The 18,540-nt window shown below is 50.2% G+C and overlaps 2 long non-coding RNA genes and 3 other non-coding genes across 8 annotated transcripts; 1 reads left to right on the top strand and 4 right to left on the bottom strand.

Moving 5' to 3' along the window:
- Positions 1-549: 549 nt before the first annotated feature.
- On the bottom strand, positions 550-621 carry TRNAQ-UUG (transfer RNA glutamine (anticodon UUG)). The gene has a single exon. It is a non-coding gene; the product is annotated as a tRNA-Gln (tRNA).
- Positions 622-733: 112 nt separating this feature from the next.
- On the bottom strand, positions 734-805 carry TRNAQ-CUG (transfer RNA glutamine (anticodon CUG)). The gene has a single exon. It is a non-coding gene; the product is annotated as a tRNA-Gln (tRNA).
- A 97-nt stretch (positions 806-902) lies between these two features.
- Positions 903-974, bottom strand: TRNAM-CAU (transfer RNA methionine (anticodon CAU)). Its single transcript has one exon. It is a non-coding gene; the product is annotated as a tRNA-Met (tRNA).
- A 2,529-nt stretch (positions 975-3,503) lies between these two features.
- Positions 3,504-15,320, top strand: LOC113244468 (uncharacterized). Of its 2 annotated transcripts, XR_007187795.2 has the most exons (4): positions 3,504-3,827; positions 10,944-11,073; positions 12,480-12,719; positions 15,027-15,320. It is a non-coding gene; the product is annotated as an uncharacterized LOC113244468 (long non-coding RNA). The 2 variants fall into 2 exon arrangements; XR_008961224.1 differs by having other exon boundaries at positions 10,944-12,719.
- LOC125280954 (uncharacterized) lies at positions 3,910-18,443 on the bottom strand. 3 transcript variants are annotated; one of them, XR_008961226.1, is made up of 6 exons: positions 18,272-18,414; positions 16,791-16,916; positions 14,756-15,289; positions 10,606-10,758; positions 10,096-10,183; positions 3,910-8,642 (listed from the first exon to the last, which is right to left on the bottom strand). It is a non-coding gene; the product is annotated as an uncharacterized LOC125280954 (long non-coding RNA). The 3 variants fall into 3 exon arrangements; XR_008961225.1 differs by having other exon boundaries at positions 14,756-16,913; XR_007187793.2 differs by lacking the exons at positions 14,756-15,289; positions 16,791-16,916 and having other exon boundaries at positions 18,272-18,443.
- Positions 18,444-18,540: the final 97 nt, after the last annotated feature.

Raw genomic sequence — 18,540 nt, 5'->3', positions numbered from 1 at the left:
CAACGTCTTCCCAGCAGTGACAGCATGAGCCCCTTTTGGTCTCCCTTTTTAAAAGTCAAGCCAGAGAGAGGAAGCGCACGTTGAAAAGACATCAGGTAATTCCTAACGTGCTCCCTCTGGGGAAGGAGCAGGAGCTCTGGCGAGCCACCCATACAACCCGGCTCAAGCGTTCTTACCTGGAGGTCTCTGGAGAGGCGTGCTCAGGAGAGGGGGCAAGACGAGTCCCAGGCCCCGGTGCACCCCGAGGGCAGACTGGGAGAACCAGAGGTTTCAGAGTCAACCCTCCGCCACACCAGACCTTGTCCTCTAAGCCACAGGCACCAGGGCACAGGGACAAGGGGAGGTCCGGGGTGCGTGTACACACAAGGAAAAGGTGACAGGTGACCATGGAGGGGCCAGTGGGGTAAAATGGAGGCCGCAGCCAGGGGTCTCCACATGAGCTCAAAAGAGGAGACCCTGATCTGGGAGGGTACCAGATTGTACTGGCGAGGATTGCATTGCCCATTACTGGGGACTGGGGGCGGGCCACAAAAGGGCCACAGGTGAGGGAGGTTCTACCGAGATTTGAACTCGGATTGCTGGATTCAAAGTCCAGAGTGCTGACCATTACACCATAGAACCACAAGACACCAGGGCCACCATGGTGCCACCCTTGGCCTGAGCGCACCTGGAAGAAGGGACACCAAAGTGGGGATCAAGAGACAAAAGGGGGAGGGGGACGAAAAAGTTGTGCAGGTCCCACCGAGACTTGAACTCAGATCACTGGATTCAGAGTCCAGAGTGCTGACCATTACACCATGGAACCGGCTGCTGCTCGGAGTCCTGCACACCCTGATGGGGAAATGGAAGGGGACAGGGACAGGACAAGTCTGCAGGCTACTGCCTAGGAAAAGATGAGAATGTAGCAGAGGAGGGTTTCGATCCATCGACCTCTGGGTTATGGGCCCAGCACGCTTCCACTGCGCCACTCTGCTTCCCCTGGCACCACCTGGCCAGGCCCTGACTGTGACAGGTCTGGGGTCCCAGCCCCTCCAGGCCGGGGATGAGGATGGCAGACTCCTGCAGGGGCCGGAGGAGGGCAAGGCAAGTGCCCATTTACACATAAAGTGGACTTCTGCTTTCCCTCCTTGAACTTCTCGTGGAAAGAAATCTCTGAATTCATGTCCTTTTCTGCTGTTAACAAAAACCCAAAAAGTCAAGAAATACAACAGTCACAGCCCAGAGTGTCCGTGTCCCTGGGCCGTAGTGGCTGGTTCTATCATTTGGTGGTGGTTGGACTGTGGAAAGGAAGAAAAACAACGTTTCTCCCCATCATTTGAAAATGACTCCTAACTTACACAATTAGGAATAAGCTGTTCTTTTAATTCTACTTCTGCTCTTGGTCTGCTTCTTTTCTGTGACCTGTAAAGGTGTTTCTCCAATACCAAACTGCTTTCAAGTGTTATGACCCCTTGCTGTTCATCTTTATAATTTGAAAAAAAAAAAACATAAATAAAGCCCTGCCCTTTCAAAGAAGTATGGACTATTCCCCCAAGAACATTCTAGATATAAATCCTTTGAGCAAAAAAAAAAAAACAAAAAAAACCCCAAAAACTTTCATGTTGAACCTTTTCAAGTAAAAAGCACGTATGGAACTTGCCATTGTGGATGGTGGTCTCCTCTTGCAAGCCAACAGAAGCATCAGGAAAGAGACGCACAGCCTGAAACTGCCAAGGTCAAACTGTGAGCGTCAGCCAGGGTGCTCAAAGGACGTGGCAGCAGGGAGCTCAATGAGCAGGGTTAAAGGAGGCTAGTAAGCACTCCACCGCTGGCCACTGCACTGGACAGTCAGAATGCTGAGGCCAGGGAGCAGTTCCTGCCCCCTGAGTGCTGAAGCAGATGGAGTGGGCACCAAACAGGAGCAGTGGCCTTCCTCAGTGGAGTGTCAGCTCACCTGCAGGCAGGAAAGCGCTGAGGCTTTCTTTCCTCCCCTCTGATCTCCTTGCCAGTGCTTCCCATTGGCTGCAGCCCCTTGGCTCTCTTGCCCTCCAGCTTCCTGTTGTTCTCAGAGAAGAGAAAGAGGTGAATCTGGAGGGCAAACATAAGACATCAGAACTGTGGGGGACAAGTATAACCTCAAATGTATGACCACAACCACCAAGGGCGTTCAAGGGACAGCAGGGGTGAAGGAGGACCTAAAGTGGAGGCCTGGGCAAAGCCAGCTGGCAGGGACTTCCGCAGCATTGGTGACACACCCAGCAGGGCACTAAGGGCAGCCCCTGGCTCCGAACATCAAGATGGGTTGGCAGTTGCCCCAGGGGATGAGGCTCCCGGAAATGCACCCACAGGTGTATGGTGACCTGAACCTCCACCACTGGGTCTTAAGGATATTGCCTGAGCCTGATAAATCCAGGCATACAGATCAGTGAGAGACGGAAAGGGGGCCTCAGGGCAAGACAGTGGCAACCCCTCTGAGCAGCACAGCATATCGAGGCTCCGGTGCAGGGCCTTGAGGATTGGTGTCAGAGAGTCTTGCTGATGAGGTGTGTGAGTGGACTTCCTGGAAAGGGCGCAGAATTTGAGAAGATTCACGTTCCACCTGAAAGCTTGTCAAAAGGTCTCCATCGTGGGAAAGGCGCAATCAGGTGGACAAGGTAACCTACAGACGTCCGTCAGACCTTTTCTCCTGCCATCCCCGTGACGGCTGATTAACCCTCGGACCAAATCGGCCTGGGGACAAGGAAGAAGGCTCGACAACATGGACTCCCCACCACGCTGCCCTGGCGCCTGTTTACACGATTGAGGGGCCAACTGCAAACCCCAGGGCTGGTTGGGGGGGCGCCGGGGGCGACAGCCAGCCACCCGAGAGGCAGGTGACCTTGCTGATGCCGTCCCTGCTGGAGACGCGCGAGGCTACGTCGGAACAGAGCCTAACTCCGGACCTGGACTAGTGTACTTTCCCTTCAGGACCCCACGGTCCCTGCAGCCCGGCGACACCGGTCGTGGCCACACCACGCGCGTCACAGTGAAGGCGAGGCAGCGGCCCTGGGAAGGGGCGTCCGAGCGCATCTCGGGACCGTCCTGCAAGCGAGGGTACAGGGGCAAGGCCAGTGAGGCCTGCCGACCTTGCCCAGGCGCTAATGAGGAGCACGGCCCGCGGTCGGCGCTAAGCCACGTCCACCTCGCGGGCAGGAGCCCTTTGATTCAACCCGGGCCCACGTCACAGTCTGCGTCTGCGGGCGGAGACGGCGGCGGCAACAGCCAGCCCTGGGCCTCGCCCGCCGACCCAGCCCGTCCCAGGGCTCAATGCCTACGCCGGCGCCATGCCCCGCCCGGCCGTCGTCAGTCACGTGGGCGGCCGGTCACGTGCTCGCGCGTACGTCCGTGTCGCGGTGTCCCCGCGCTGCCGCCCCACCCCGCGCAGGCGCGCGTCTGTTCGCGCGTGCGCACCTAACGGTGCGGGGGTTGCGGGGCGCGGCGAGGCTGCGTGCTGTCGCGCTCCGGTGGACTAGGGGCCCGGCAGGGGGCTGGGGGTCAGGGGCGGGGGTCAGGGACGCGGGGCGGCAGGGCCCCCGCGGCCTCGGGAAGGAACGCAGCGACTTCGGAGGGCTGCGGCGACCTAACACTGCCTGCCTTCCCCACCAGGGCGGTGTAGACTCTGCGCCCTCATCTTTACGCACCCCCACGCCCCGCCCTCGGGAGCGTGCCCCCGCCCCGCAGGTCCTGTGGTCCTCGCCCACCGGCAGGTCCGGGTCTGGGAGGACTGGGCCGGCGTAGGATGGGTGGGGCCTGAAGTCTCTGCACTTTGGAGCACCCTTTTTGTGAAAAACAGAAAATTAGCTTTGAAGGTGAGTTTAAAAGTGATAAACCGCACACTGTACAAAGCAGAGAAATAACCACTAACTTCATACAATTAATGAAACATTTACCTGATTTTTAAAAGATTTTATTATTTGAGAGGGTGCCGGCAGGGGGAAGGAGCAGAGGGAGAGAGAGAAGCAGGCTCCCCGCTGAGATAAGAGCCCTAAGCAGGGTTCGATCCCAGATCCCAGGAGCGACCTGGACCAACCTGAGCGGAAGGCGGACGCTTAACCGACTGAGTCACCCAGGACCCCCTGACCTACCTCTACATATTTTCTCCTAAATGTTTTGATGCGGACTTTGCCTCTTGATATGACAAAGATTTGGTAACAAACACTATTTTTATAGAGTGCATAGAACGATAATTCAGTCTTTCCCATAGCAGAGTTGATCAAATTGTGCTTTTTAAAAAATTATTAATAGTTCAGAGAAAAGATTGTCAGCTCTGCACTCTTACTGGCAGTGCTAACCTGCACTTCAGCACTGCTGTCAGATTTGGCCAATCTGCTGTATGAGCTGAAGGACATCAGGGTGTTTCAGGCATCAGGATGCAGGGCCTGGTCTTAAATCTGCAACGGCCTCGGAGTGTCACTGTTGATGGCAGTATTCCACGTCAGACTAGGAAAAAAAGGGAAACCACTTTCCATGTTTAAGATTCGTGCATCTTACTAATTGGATCGTGTCCTTTCTTTTTCCACTCTTCAAGAATCCTACTGTTTTTCTGTGATGTGTGTGTGACCCAGGTAAGCACTGTTGTCTGCGTGCTCTGTGGAGCCTTCATGGTTTTTGAGGGTTCTGAAGATACAATGTCTGTGCTGAGGATCAATTACAAGCAAAACAATATCGGCAACCTTCAGACTTGAACAAGCTGGTCAACATCACGTAGCTGTTTTCCTGTTAAAAAATGGCTTTTTCAGGGGCACCTGGCTGGCTCAGTGGAGCGTGTGACTCTTTGTCCGGGGGTTGTAAGTTCAAGCCCCACATTTGCTGTAGAGATTACTTAAAATCTTTTTTAAAAATGCAGGACAACTAATTTCTTAAGAAATAGTTCTTTAAAAATGTTTTGAGAAGCATCTCTTGCCCATTATACGTTTACTTGATCTCTGTAAACGGAGTCATGATTCGAAAGATGAGTTTTTCATGATACGTGGTTGGGGGATTACTGCTCATCGGAACAGGTGCAGCGCAGCATCATGGTACTCAATGAAGTCTACAGGATTCAGAGTCAGCGGATCTGGGCCCCTGGGGGTCCCTGCCGGACGGCGGCATCATGGTTTCCCGTCCATGACCATCTTCCTTCTGCTTTTCTTTCCTTCTGCTTTTTTGCTTCCTGTTTAGGAGTGTCCTGGTTCTCAGAGTTATCTTTCGTTTTTGTGTTATTTCCATTATTCATATTTTCTTAGCTAAGCTATCATGATTCTTTCCTTTCATGATTTTGACCATTAGTGTTTTTGGTTTCCATTGTGATACACTTGATTTTTTGAGGTGTCTACGATACTTTTCATTTCAGCTTTTCCTTTCAGTAACGTATTTCCTTCTGGTTGTGTTTGGATTTCCTGTGATCAGTAACTGTAAAGCAGGCAAAGTTAGTCTGAACTTAAGGCAAACACAGTGCAGCTCAAATGCATTTGAAAATTGCTCCTCTGCAGTGTTGGGCTCTGTGAGGAGTGTAATGGAATAACCGCACAGCACATGCGAGGACTCGTGTGACCGCGTGGAGTTCCGTCACTGGGACATTTTGCTTTCTTTGGGCCCTTTTGCTGTGTCATTACCAGTTCGAGTGTTATTTCTTCTGAAACTTCCAGACATTGGACAAGATGCCGCAGATGTGCAGATATGGTCTGCACTGGCTGGCCTCAAAGACTTCTCCCACTTCGTGCGTACTAGCGGGGCTGCTATGGACGTGCCCTGCAAGCACAGGCATTCGGAGACACTAAAAGGGGAGAACATTTGCGGGGATGATGGGGGCTACTTGCGCAGAATATGTTCCTACATCAGCGTGCTCCCATCCGACCTGCATTCACAGGTTAGGTCCTTTACTCAGGTGGGACGACTGAAGTTGGGGGGAATGCTGCACTGTGCTGGCTCAGTATTTCAAACCTTGCTCCCCACCCCACATGCTCCTGGTGTCTGGGGCTGGAGGACAGGACCCTCTTGGGGCAGCCTCTGGCCAGGTGAGCACCTAGGCGGCTGGCCGCTGCACAGCTAGGTGGAATGCACTGCAGACCCCAAGAGGCACCTCCCACAGCCTCCTCTGCAGGCCCCTAGGCAGGGCCATGTTCACCTTCTACCCTGCTTCCTGGGGGTGGCACTGGAGTGGACATTCCAGCTGAGCAAAGGACCTGTCCCCTAATGCTGCCAGCTCACCTCAGCCGGGGGTCCAGTCCCAGCCATGTGACCCCATACGGCAGGCTTCCCCTCCCACCATCCTGAGTGAGCGTCTCCATGGTCGCCCGTGGTGGCTGGGGTTTAGTGAGTTAGGGTGCATGAAGTGCACAGAGCAACACCTGGCACTACTGGGTTGAAAAGGGCAGCCGCCGTGGCGTAGTGTTGCTCGCAGCAGCAGTAGCAATCAGAGCCATCGACTCGACCTGGCCATCCCAGCTACTCCCTTCCTACAGGAGGCAGGCACCTGGACCCATTCACTCTTCCAACCTTCCCCTCTCCACTAAGGCCCCCTCAGCACATACACACGCACATCTCTCTGGGCCTGAAAACAACACCAGTGACCAAGAAACCCTTGCTCTGATCATGGCCAGTCAGCCCAAGACAAGATGCCCAGCATCCTTAGCCTGGGGAAATGCAGCACACCCACTAACAAGGCTGCCCTTTCCATGTGTTGGGAAGGTGGGGCAACAGGAACCCTCATATGCGGCCGATGGGAACGTAGAATGGTGTGGCTACTTTGGAATACAGTTTGGCAGTTCCCTCATGTTTCTCCAAGGAGTTCTGGTTCTTTTCTTGGAGGGTGGTGTTTGCTGGTATTTCATGGTGCAGGTGATATCCCCGTGTCTATGCCGTCTGTGGGTGCAGAGACTGGCCTGTGGGACATCCCTCTCTGTGCCATCTCGGGGTGCAGAGACTGACCCGTGCGGTGTCATTGGGTCTGTGCTATCTAGGGCTGCACGGCCAGGAAGTACAGGTGTGTGCACAAACCCGTGGGTGCAGGTACGTCTGTGATGTGTCTGCATGAAGGTTGGAATGAGCTCCACCTCTGGCCCAGAGCCATGGAGTTTCTTCTAGTCTCTGTAATTCTCTGTAATTCACTCTCCAGTATCAGAAATCCTCCTTGCCCACTTTTTGAAATTGTGGTGTTTCCCTTTTTGTTACCTATTCATTAGAGGCGGGATCTCTGTTTTCTTGTATTTTTATTTCCCAAATGAAGCAGTGTCTGTCTCCAATGGGTGTAGCTCTCCACAGGTATTATTGAATTGAACCAGGCTTTAAAGGGTTTTTAAAGCTTTTGGGTTTTTTCTCTTAGCTAGGTGCTTGGATATGCGGCTAAGGGCCCAGGCCATGTGCCCAGTACAGCTTTGATGTGGGCCATCGGAATGCTGTCCAGGGCATCACCTCTCTTTCATGCACCTGTCCTGACGGCCTGCTTTCTTTTCCATGCCCCACCCATAGCTCACAGACCTCCAGGATGAGGAGGGGTTTCATCCTGACCCTCATAAACTCAGGAAGGTTTCTGCATGGGTCAACGAATGGCAACCCATTGGAATCAGTATTCATGACATCACTTTCCCAAACTAACTGCATCAGGCAGGTGCTGAGAACTATCGGGAGCTGCACGGAGGCTGAGCCCCAGCAGGAGAACATACGCGCACAAGGACTGTCCCACCGCGAGCTGGGAATGAGGCGGCTCTGGGGAAGGAGCAATTCTCACTGCTTGGCAGGTGTCAGGGTGGCTGATGGAAGCGGGGGTCTTGCATGTGGGGGGCTGGGCGTGTGTGTGGTGGGAGGAGGGTGTCGGGGAAGGGACTGACTCTCTGTGAGAGAAGCTGCTGCCCCAGGTGGGGCGTGCTGATGACTGGCATCAGGCCTCCTCCCCTCCTTGGCCTGACAGGCAGCCTGTGGCCCCTTTGCTCTTGGTGCGCCCTTGGCTTCCAGCACAGGAATGAGGCCGGGTACAGGAAATGCTTGCTGAGTGGATGTGGCAGTGAACACACACGTGGGCGGTCAAGTAGCACGGGAGTCAGGAGGACCAGCCATGCCCAGGATGCTGAGAGGCCGCAGGGAGCTCCAGACATGGCTGAGCTGGGGCGACGAGGTCCCTCTGTTCAGAAGCCAGCTTCAGCTGTGCTGTTTAATTCACGTCTGTCCTACAGTCTGCATTTTGCATGTTTTCCATGTGCACCTTTGGGGGACACCAATGTCAGCACAGAGATTCAGAAAGGTGGCGTGGAGGAGGAGACACAGCTGGACCTTGGTGCCAAGGCCAACTGGTGTATGGGTGGCCAGCCATGGGACACCAGTCACTGCAAGGGCCGCGTGCCTTCACACCTGCCCCCAACCAGGCCATCCCTAGTGCTCTTCTCAAACTCAGATAAACATGATGGAGAACACAGGAATGTATGGCAACTTGTGTAGGGCCTGTCCGCCCTCTGGTCACCTTCTGACGGCTGCCTTTCTGGGAGCACTGCCTTGACCAAGCAGGTAAATACCCGCAGCTCCTCTGCGATAGCTTCCACGACGTGTGTGCGGGAGGCACATCTGGGGACCCCCGTCGACCCTCTTCCTGCCCCCGGAGCACACCAGGTGGGAATGTGCCTCTCCCCATCTCTGAAGCCCCTGAGGGATGTCTGTGGAGAAGAGATTTTGATGAAGGATGCCTTAGAAACACTTTCAGGTCCAGTTACTATCAGTAAATTTAACAATTTTCTTTTAAAAATTGGTATTATGAGATTTCTCTCTAAAGCTCTCATGTGTTTAGGATGAAATTCAATTAGGAATGTATGTATTCATCTATAAAGCTCACTCTTTCCTAAAATCAGATGGAATTTAAAACATTTTACCAATTTTTGGCCTTTTAAGCGATCCAGTTATGTTTTGCAACCTTAATTAAAATGTAATTTTATTTTTTTAAAAGATTTTATTTATTTATTCGACAGAGATAGAGACAGCCAGCGAGAGAGGGAACACAAGCAGGGGGAGTGGGAGAGGAAGAAGTAGGCTCCCAGCGGAGGAGCCTGATGTGGGGCTCGATCCCAGAACGCTGGGATCATGCCCTGAGCCAAAGGCAGACACTTAACGACTGAGCCACCCAGGCGCCCCTCTATTTAGATACTCTTGTACAGTATATGTATTGTGGATATTTTCTCAGTCTGGGGCTCATATTTTCATAGTCTTTTGAGGAGCAAAATGTAAAAATTTTTCATAATTCTGATTTATCGACTTTTCCCTTCTATGGTTTTCAGTGTTTGGGTTCTGAGACCCCAGAGGTACAAGGCTTCTGTCCCTATAAGATTGGGGGATGTCATCCTTCCACAAACCTAGAAACTCTCTGAACCCCATAGTTAAAGAGACTTTTATGGAAGTTTCGTAGCAGACTATTAACTCAACCTCCAGTCCCTCTCCCAGAGGATGAGAGATGGGGCTGAATGTTCCAACTTCTCATCCTGGTGACCATCCCCCAACTAGGAGCCCATTCCCTCACCTCATCAGAAAAAAAGATGCTCCTATCACATAGGAAATTCCAAGGGATTTAGGAGCTCTGTGTCAGGAACTAGGGGCAGAGACCAAACACGTACGTAAGTCTCACTTCCCTTCCCTGTTAAATAACGTTGACACCTTTGTTGAAAATCAGCTGATTCTGGGGGCGCCTGGGTGGCTCAGTTGGTTAAGCATCTGCTTTGGCTCAGGTCATGATTTCAGGGTCCTGGGATCGAGCCCTGCATTGGGCTCCCTGCTCCGTGGGGAGTCTGCTTCTCCCTCTCCCACTCCCCTGGCTTGTGCTCTCTCTCTGTCAAATAAATAAATAAAATCTTAAAAAGTTTTAAAAAATCAATTGATTTTGTATGTGGAGGTCTATTTCTGGACCTTTTATTTAGTCCCACTGACTTGTGTAGTCTTATACCAATAGCACCAGCTCGAGGACAGCTTTGTATTAATTTGGTTACGATAGCTTTATTGGCTACAGCTTATAGATCACCACAATCTTCTCTTTAAAAGACAAATTTGAGAAAGCATCTTATATTCATTTGGTGCCTATAGCTGCCACAGCTCTCTATTGATTTATATTAATATGCCACTAACCTTTCAGTGTGGTTCTCTTCCAAGCTCATTCTGATTTTCCTCGGTCCCCTGCATTTCCATATGAATATGAAAATTGGCTTGTCAATTTCTACAAAAAAGCCAGTCGAGGTTTTGACTGAGATGATACTTACTCTATAGTTCGAACAGGGCATAAATTTAGCAAATCAATATTCAAGAATCCGTTTCGTTTGTTTAGTGATCTATACCAATGTGGTCACTTAAACCAGTTGGGCTGAGCTCTATATTGACAGGTACTTCTCTGTATGTACCATGACAGTGAAAAAATGGTATTGGTAATTATACTTATGGGCACCGAGAGACCCCCCCCCCCAACACCTGCTGAATGGTCAAGAAGAGCAGGTCGCACCAGTAGGGTTTTGATGTCAGGTCGTTGTGATGTTGGGATTGCATCACAACTATGTGAAACTTCATAATCATATAAATTTGGATTTCTTGACCAAGTAGACCTCAGTTCAGCTCCGCGATGTGGCATACGTACGAAATACCTACTGCCTGCCCAGTGCTGTGCAGATGCTGGTGGAGGAACGCGCCAACAGCCTACTCCTGCCCTCGAGCCCAGGGCGTACAGTTCATTCTTCTCAGAAGGCTGGGTAGCGGGGAGTCTATGGTTATATGATTTTTTACACTGTGGTACTTGTATTTCTGAAAAGAAAACCAGAAAATGTGAAATTTATCATTTATTTAATATAGCGCTTACATCCATGATGATACTTTTTAAGTTTACGTTATCGATTATCAGCATGGCCATATCTTCATGAATATATCTTAGATTTTCTCTGAAAGCTTGGCCAAAATAAGACTATGTGTTTTCTCCGTGTTCTCCACAGCCAAGGACAAGTTGGAAGCAGCACCTGGCAGCCAAGTCAGATGAATGGAGTTACATGACTTCCTGGGGGAGACAAGTACTGAGAGTCTGTCACGGGCATGGCACTGAATGGCTCAGAAGTATAAATGGAGGTCTCCGCAGCTGGGAAGACGGGGCACACATTACAGAAACTAAGTAACAATGAAAGGAAGGCAGCAAGAAACATCAGCAGCCCTTAGTTACTAAATGTCAAATAACCGTTACACACACAGGTTACAAAATCCACAGTGTTGCCACAATGGGGGAACACAGCGGACCCTTGGACCATATAGGTTTGAACCGTGTAGGTCCACTTCCAGGTGGATTTTTTTCAATACAGTACAGTACCAATGTATTTTCTCTTCCTTCTGATTTCACTAAGTTTTTTATTCTAGCTTATTTTCTTTAGTAAGAATACAGTATAGGAAACGTTTAACATACAACGTATTGTTAATCAACCATTTATGTTATTGATAAAGCTTCTACTCAACAGTAGGCTATTAGTAAAGTTTTGGGGGAGTCAAAAGTTATACCCAGTTTTGACAGTGCTGGGAGTTGGTCCCCCTAACCCTCAGGTCGTTCAAGTGCCAGAGGGAACTGGATCGATGGGGGGTGGTACCTGCGTGTGGGCAGAACTGTATGAACAAGGGTGGGACGTGGGAATAAACAGGGAAGGGAGCTGTTGGGTGGGGAGCTGTGGGCAGAGCCCAGCTGCTGGGGTGGACACAGGTCCCCCACACCACTCGGGCGTAGTGGGAGGACATGGAAACTTGGGCAAGGGCTGGACAGGGAGACTCTCCATGTGCAGGACATGCAGACTGCTGGGTCTGGCTTTCTCCCGATGAAGGTGTTTCAGCTCAGGCAGAAATGCTGAAATGTGGGGTTATGTGCTTAGGGCCACAGGACTTTCAATCACAGGTTGTACGGGTTTCTTAAATGAAACCAGTTGCAGTGCTGGATTTGGATTTTGCTCTGAATTTTTGTCTTTTAAAGATTATCAAAATTCACAATTATAACATTAATAAGCACCCCTTTTTACTGTTAGGGGCATGTGGAGGCGGCCTTACTTTTGCCTCTCCATGTGAAGCGGTGTAGAGCAGTACAGGCTGTCCTGGGGTGGGCAGGTTAACCTCCCTGTGCCTGCCACTGCCCGAGTGGGATACGCAGGCCATCACAGCATCCGTCAAATACAGGTGTCATGAGGACGGCCTGAATCAGTATCTAGAAAGGTCCTTAAAGCAGTACCCGGCAAGCAGCAAACGCTGCAGTGCTTGTTAACCAACACACACTTCTGACAGCACCTTCTCCAGCCAGGCCTGCCCAGCATTAGCACTGGAAGGGCCAGGCTTCATCCTACTCTCTTTTCCTTCTAGACTTTTCTTCCTGCTTGCTCTAATAACTACATAGCCGAGGGTTAACATCTTGAACCATGTCTGTGGGTTCCTTTGTTTCTCATTTCAGTTCTGTCCATTTTTGCTTTGAGCATTTGGAAGTTATGTTTTTGTTTTTGTTTTTTAAGAGTTCATCTCCTTAAGTCGTCTCTACACCCAGTGCGGGGTCCGAACCCACAACCCTGCGATCCAGTTGCATGCTCCACCGACTGAGCCAGCTGGGCGCCCTGGAAGTTATGTTCTGATATGCACTCAGGATTCTTGCATTTTCCTGCTGAGTTGACTGTATCACTGCGGGCCAGTCTCTCCTAACAGTCCTGACCCAAGGTGGCCCAGTCTCATGTCAGTGTCCCCAGCGATCGCACAGTGTATGTTTGAATGATGCTTCTTTTGGCATCCTTGTAACTTTGGCTTGTCTTGGTCTTTAGATTGAAATTGTATTTTGTAAACTCCTAAGTCAGGTGGGTTTTTTTTTTCTTTTTACTCCAAGTTTCTGGCTTCTAATTGTAGTGTCCCGTGCATTTACATTTAATATAACGATTGACACAGTGGGTTTAAAATCCCTACCTCGTACTATATTTGTTCCATCTGATCTTCTTGCCTTCTTTCTTGCCGCTATTGGACGATTCATATATTTTTAAAATTCTATTTATCTCCTCTATTGTATTTTTTATATATAGGCTATTATATAACATTATATGTAATATATACATTTATACTTACTTAGTGGCTGAGCTAGAAATTACCACAGTTCACTTTGAAATCATACAGCATCTGATCAGCCACATAAGAACCTTGAAACAGTGAAATAACACCGACTTTACGTCCTAACCTTTTGTTCTCTGGCAATCATATTTTTTTTTTAAAGATTTTATTTATTTACCTGACAGAGATAGAGACAGCCAGCGAGAGAGGGAACACAAGCAGGGGGAGTGGGAGAGGAAGAAGCAGGCTCATAGCAGAGGAGCCTGATGTGGGGCTCGATCCCATAATGCCGGAATCACGCCCTGAGCCGAAGGCAGACGCCCAACGACTGTGCCACCCAGGCGCCCCTGGCAATCGTATTTTTTATTTTTCAGGGTTGCATGGTCTCACCTGGTAGCCACTAGCCACGTGTGGCGATTTAAACATCAAGTTACATTAATTATAACCAAGTACCACTTTAAAGTTCGGCTCCCTAGTCACACTAGCCACACTGGCAGTGCCCGCGAGCCCCCTGGGGACACGGCTCCCCTACTGGACACGTGCTGGGACAGGACACTCCCAGTATATGGCAGGGAATGAGCACCCCCGACACGTGACTTTAAATTTTGCTTTAAGCATTCATCCAATAATTTTTAAAGAAATTATTTTAGGGGCACCTGGGTGGCTCAGTCGGTGAAGCGTCTGCCTTCAGTTCAGGTCACTATCCTGGGGTCCTGGGATCGAGCCCCACAGCGGGCTCCCTGCTCCATGGGGAGTCTGCTTCTCCCTCTCCCCCTGCCGCTCCCCCTGCTTGTGCACTCTCTGTCAAATAAATAAAATCTTTTTAAAAATAGGTAAATTATTTTAAATGTCTTTTCTAGTCACCCATACCGTCATCTCCTCTGGTGTCCTTCATTCCTTAGGGCAGATCTGGGATTCCACTGGGGTCACTCTCCTCTGGCCTGAAGAACGCCAGTGTTTTTCTGAAGGCCAGCTCTTCTGGTGACAGTTTTCAGCTTTTGTTTGTCTGAAAATGCCTTTTATTACAGATGTTAAAAATGAATGACCACCTTAGTTTTTGAAGGATGTTTTGTTAGGTATTGGATACTGGTCTCAGGGACCGCCTGACCTTTGGCGTTTTGTGGATGCCGTCTTTTTGTTTCTGGCACCCACTGCTCTTGAAAAGTCATTCTCAATTTCCCTGAATGTAATGTGTCTCTTAAATTTCTTTTTTTTTTTTTTTTTTAAAGATTTTATTTATTTATGTGACAGAGAGACAGCCAGCGAGAGAGGGAACACAGCAGGGGGAGTGGGAGAGGAAGAAGCAGGCTCATAGCGGAAGAGCCTGATGTGGGACTCGATCCGGGATCACCAGGATCACGCCCTGAGCCGAAGGCAGACGCTTTAACGACTGCGCTACCCAGGCGCCCCGCGTCTCTTAAATTTCTGTCTCCTTTTAGGGGCCCCTAAGTGGCGCAGTCTGTTGAGCATCCAACTCTTGGTTTCAGCTCATGTCATCATCTCAGATTGTGCTCTCAGGGTCATGAGATCGAGCCCCACATCAGGCTCTGCACTCATCAGGGAGTCCACCTGGGATTCTCTCTCCCTCTCCCTCCGCCCTTCCGCCCCCACCCCACTCTCCCATGCTCTCTCTACAATAAATAAATAAATCTTAAAAAAAAAAATAAATTTTGTCTCCTTTTAGGCCTTTTATTTTTACCTTTGGTTTTCAGAAGTTGAACTGTGATATACCTCCAAGTGTTTTTCTTTGAATTTGTCCTCCTCAGGGTTTGCCAAGCTTTTTGGATCTGAGGGTCAATTTGTAAAATTCTTACACATTCTCTCTTCAAATATTTCTATCACTCCATTTTCTTTTCCCTTCCTTCTGGGCATCCAACTTTATGCACGCTGGACCATTTGATCTTGTCCCACAGTTCCTAATATTCCTTTCTGTTATCTTTCTTTCTCATTCTAATTTTTTCTGTTTTCAGATAACTTCTACAGATGGAACTTTGAGTTGAAAAATCCTCTCTTCAGCTGTATCCAATCTGGTGTTCAGAAAATTCAATGAGCTGGGGGCCTGGGTGGCTCAGTTGTTAAGCGTCTGCCTCTGGCTCAGGCTGTGATCCCGGTGTTATGGGATCGAGCCCCACATCAGGCTCCTCCGCTGGGAGCCTGCTTCTTCCTCTCCCACTCCCCCTGCTTGTGTTCCCTCTCTCGCTGGCTGTCTCTCTGTCAAATAAATAAATAAAATCTAAAAAAAAAGAAAAAAAGAAAAAAGAAAATTCAATGAGCTCTTCATTTCAGGTATTTTGCTTTCTCCTTTACAACTGGTGTGTAGCCCTTTCTCCGAGGGTGTGGCCTTTGTGGTGTCTCAGCACTTCCCGGGCTGCACCGAGACCCAGAGCCTCCCAGTCCTGCAAGGCCTCCCCCTCATGTAGCACCTGCAACTAGAAGAGGCTCAAAGAACAGTGTTAGGTCGTTATAATGAGACTTCCTCTAGTTCTGTTTACTTATGTGTATGCATTTATGAAAAATAAGGATAATACTGGTTCTGTGCCCTGCCTCCAGCAATTCTCATCACTGGATATATGAACTAGGTGTTGAAGGGAAAAAAGCCCTGGACATATTAAGAGATAAATCTCCAATATACTCAACTTTTTAGTCTTAATCCAAACCTGCATATATTTATATTGCTCTCATCAATTATGTTAACAATAGTTGTAATACTAATTCAATCCAAGAGAAATGTTTTAACATGACCTTTACATTTGCAGGAATTGCAAATTAACGTACATCTGTGTGTGTGTGTGTGTCCAGGGGTAAATAATCTCATGAATAAATACTCAAGCATAAACACTTACTGTATTTAGGATTAAATTTATGGGGGAATTTGAATGGAAATTAGGAGTAAAGGATTTTTTAGAAAGATTTTTTATTTGAGAGAGCTAGAGAGCAACAGTGGGGGGAGGAGCAGAGGGAGAGAGACACTCCACAGTAAGCATGGAGCCCGACACAGGCTGACATGGGGCTCGAGCTCATGACCCTGAGACCATGACCTGAGCTGAGACCGAGAGTCGGATGCTTAACCGACTGAGCCACCCAGGCGCCCCAGGTGTAAAGGATTTAATAAAACTTGTTAACCAAGAGACTGTTTATATGTTTATAAATGCTAGTGGGTTTCAAATCACAATGGCATTCAGGATCCATTTCATACCTTTAAGGAATGATGCCATGATTTATTTTAGAAGTCAATATTTATAATATTTGAGAAATTACATCTACCACAATTATTTAAACATGATGGAAATTTTTGCTATTATCTTAAATAGGGGGGATTACAAGATTTCACAAAATTAGTTTGTTAGATACTATGCAAAAAGCTTTGAGGACCGTGGGCCCATCCAGCTATTGCTTTCCGTAACCTGAATCATTACAAGAGACACAAATGGGTCTCCTTGTTTTCAATTTTGGCATGCGTGGCGAAAAGGTTGACATTTTTAACAGTTAAACTGGATCATTGCTTGAACTGCCTCCTGGCTTCCCATTTTCCTAAATGAGAAGCCTTCCAAAATGCTCCGTGTTTCTCCTCCCGTCATTCATGGGCCTTCTGCCCGGGACACACCCAGTCTGCTCCCTCCCCAGAGCTGATGTCCCTGCTCTTTGCCCACAGGTGCCTGCGGGTCCTCCAGCGTCAGGTCAGACGTCTCCTCCGCCTCTGTCCCTCCTGCTCCCCTCTTGGCGCCCAACTCCACCTTTCCGCAGGCGCCACTCTTTGGCTGTCCTGTGTAGTAGTCCCATGGGCACCGTGGATCCTCCGTAACCATCGGCCCTCTTCTTCCACATGTGTCTGGCATAAACTAGTGCTCAGGACACATCTTCTGAAACAAAGAGCAAATCTCTGTGAAGAGTCTGGGTGTGTGTCTTCCACATCTCTGCCTTCAGTTTCTTGCGTAAAGAGCAGCGGGTTGCCCACCTTTTGAGCATCTGTGGCTGCTGCTTTTCCCCTCCGTCACAAGCAGTCTTGCGTGCTGGCTTCCTTTCACACACGCTGATGGGACATAGCTGCCTGGTTGCTCTCTGTGCAACCCTGATCTGTGCCTGGTACACAGTGGATGCTTACCAAGCACTGGAATGGATGGAAGGCCCTGCCTCTGATGTGAAGCCTTTCCTGGCTGTCCCAGCACGTGGTGAATTTTCTTCTCAGAACTGTGTGATCTTTACCATTTCTACTTGCTTAGGGCTTGGCATTACCTAACTTTTATCAAGGTGCCTTGTGTCTACACTGCAAGGACGTAATTGAAACACATCTGCACACCGCTACAAGCTCATCCTCTTTATAGCTGCAAGTCTGGGTTCCCTGCAGGACGGACACCCGCTGCGGACCAAGCCGTGAGGGGTTTCACGCAGCCTCGTGTAAGTTTGCTAACAGCATACAGTACATACTCCAAACACCATCAACAGCTTTATCACAGTGAAGCTTCTGGAAGCCAGGTAGAGGGCTGTGTGCACTAACGCACAAGGAAGGCTACAGCACACTCCACAGTCACGGTCATCAGTGATTTGGAAACACTCCTGATACTCGATCATATGCTCGTTTTTTCAACGACTGTATTTTGTTATTTTTTAAAAGACTTTATTTCTAAGTAATCTCTACACCGACTGTGGGGCTCGAACTTACAACCGGGAGGTCGAGTCGCATGCTCTACCGACCAGCCAGCCCGGCACTTCTTTATTTTGTTTTTAAATGAGAGGCTCCCCCACTTACCATTTCCATACTTGTCTCGAGACCACGAATGCATAAATACTTAATGAAACTTCTTTCTCTGTCTAGGACACTCCGCCATACCCCTAGCTCAAAAACGTTGTGCTAAATTGCGAGCACGGATCGTCCACAAAGCAAGTCAGAGTTCCGTCGGGGTGGGGTACCCATGCCTCCCGCGGGCGCTCGAGCACCCAGGGGAGATACGTCCCCCAGCCCACCGCACCCCGCCCGGCCTCCCGCGCCCCTGCATCCCCGGCCCCCCGAACCCCCGGCCTCCCGCAACCCCGGCCTCCGCGCCCGGCGCCATCGACCCCGCGTCTCCCGTCTCCTGCGCCCCCGGCCTCCCGTCTCCGCACCGCGGAGCTGACTGGGCCGTCGGTGGTCTCCCGCGGACCTTCCGCAGTGGAGGCGGTTTCCAGCTCTGCCCAAGGCTGTGCGGATGCCAGCGCAGGCCACGCGCGCGCCACCCACCTCGTGGCTCGAGCCGCGGCTCCTCGGGGCAGACGTCACGCGCCCCCCGCCCAGCCCGCGACAACCTCGACCCGCCGTGAGCGGGCCCCGAAGCTCCGCGCCAGCCATGCTCTGCTCCGGGTTTTCCAGGCCGCTGGAAGCCGCGCCTGCGCCGGGCGCCGCGGCCGGACGTGCGGGCGCTCGGCCGGCGTGCCTCGCCATTGGCCGGCCGCCGGTAGCCCCACTGCTGTGCACCGCCCCCATTGGCCGGTAAGGCCGTCAGTCAGCGG

The sequence above is a fragment of the Ursus arctos genome, unplaced genomic scaffold (genome assembly GCF_023065955.2).
Source record: "Ursus arctos isolate Adak ecotype North America unplaced genomic scaffold, UrsArc2.0 scaffold_24, whole genome shotgun sequence".
NCBI lineage: Eukaryota > Metazoa > Chordata > Mammalia > Carnivora > Ursidae > Ursus > Ursus arctos.
The sequence above is the reverse complement of the archived record's forward strand: the minus strand, read 5'-3'. Positions and strand labels throughout refer to the sequence as shown.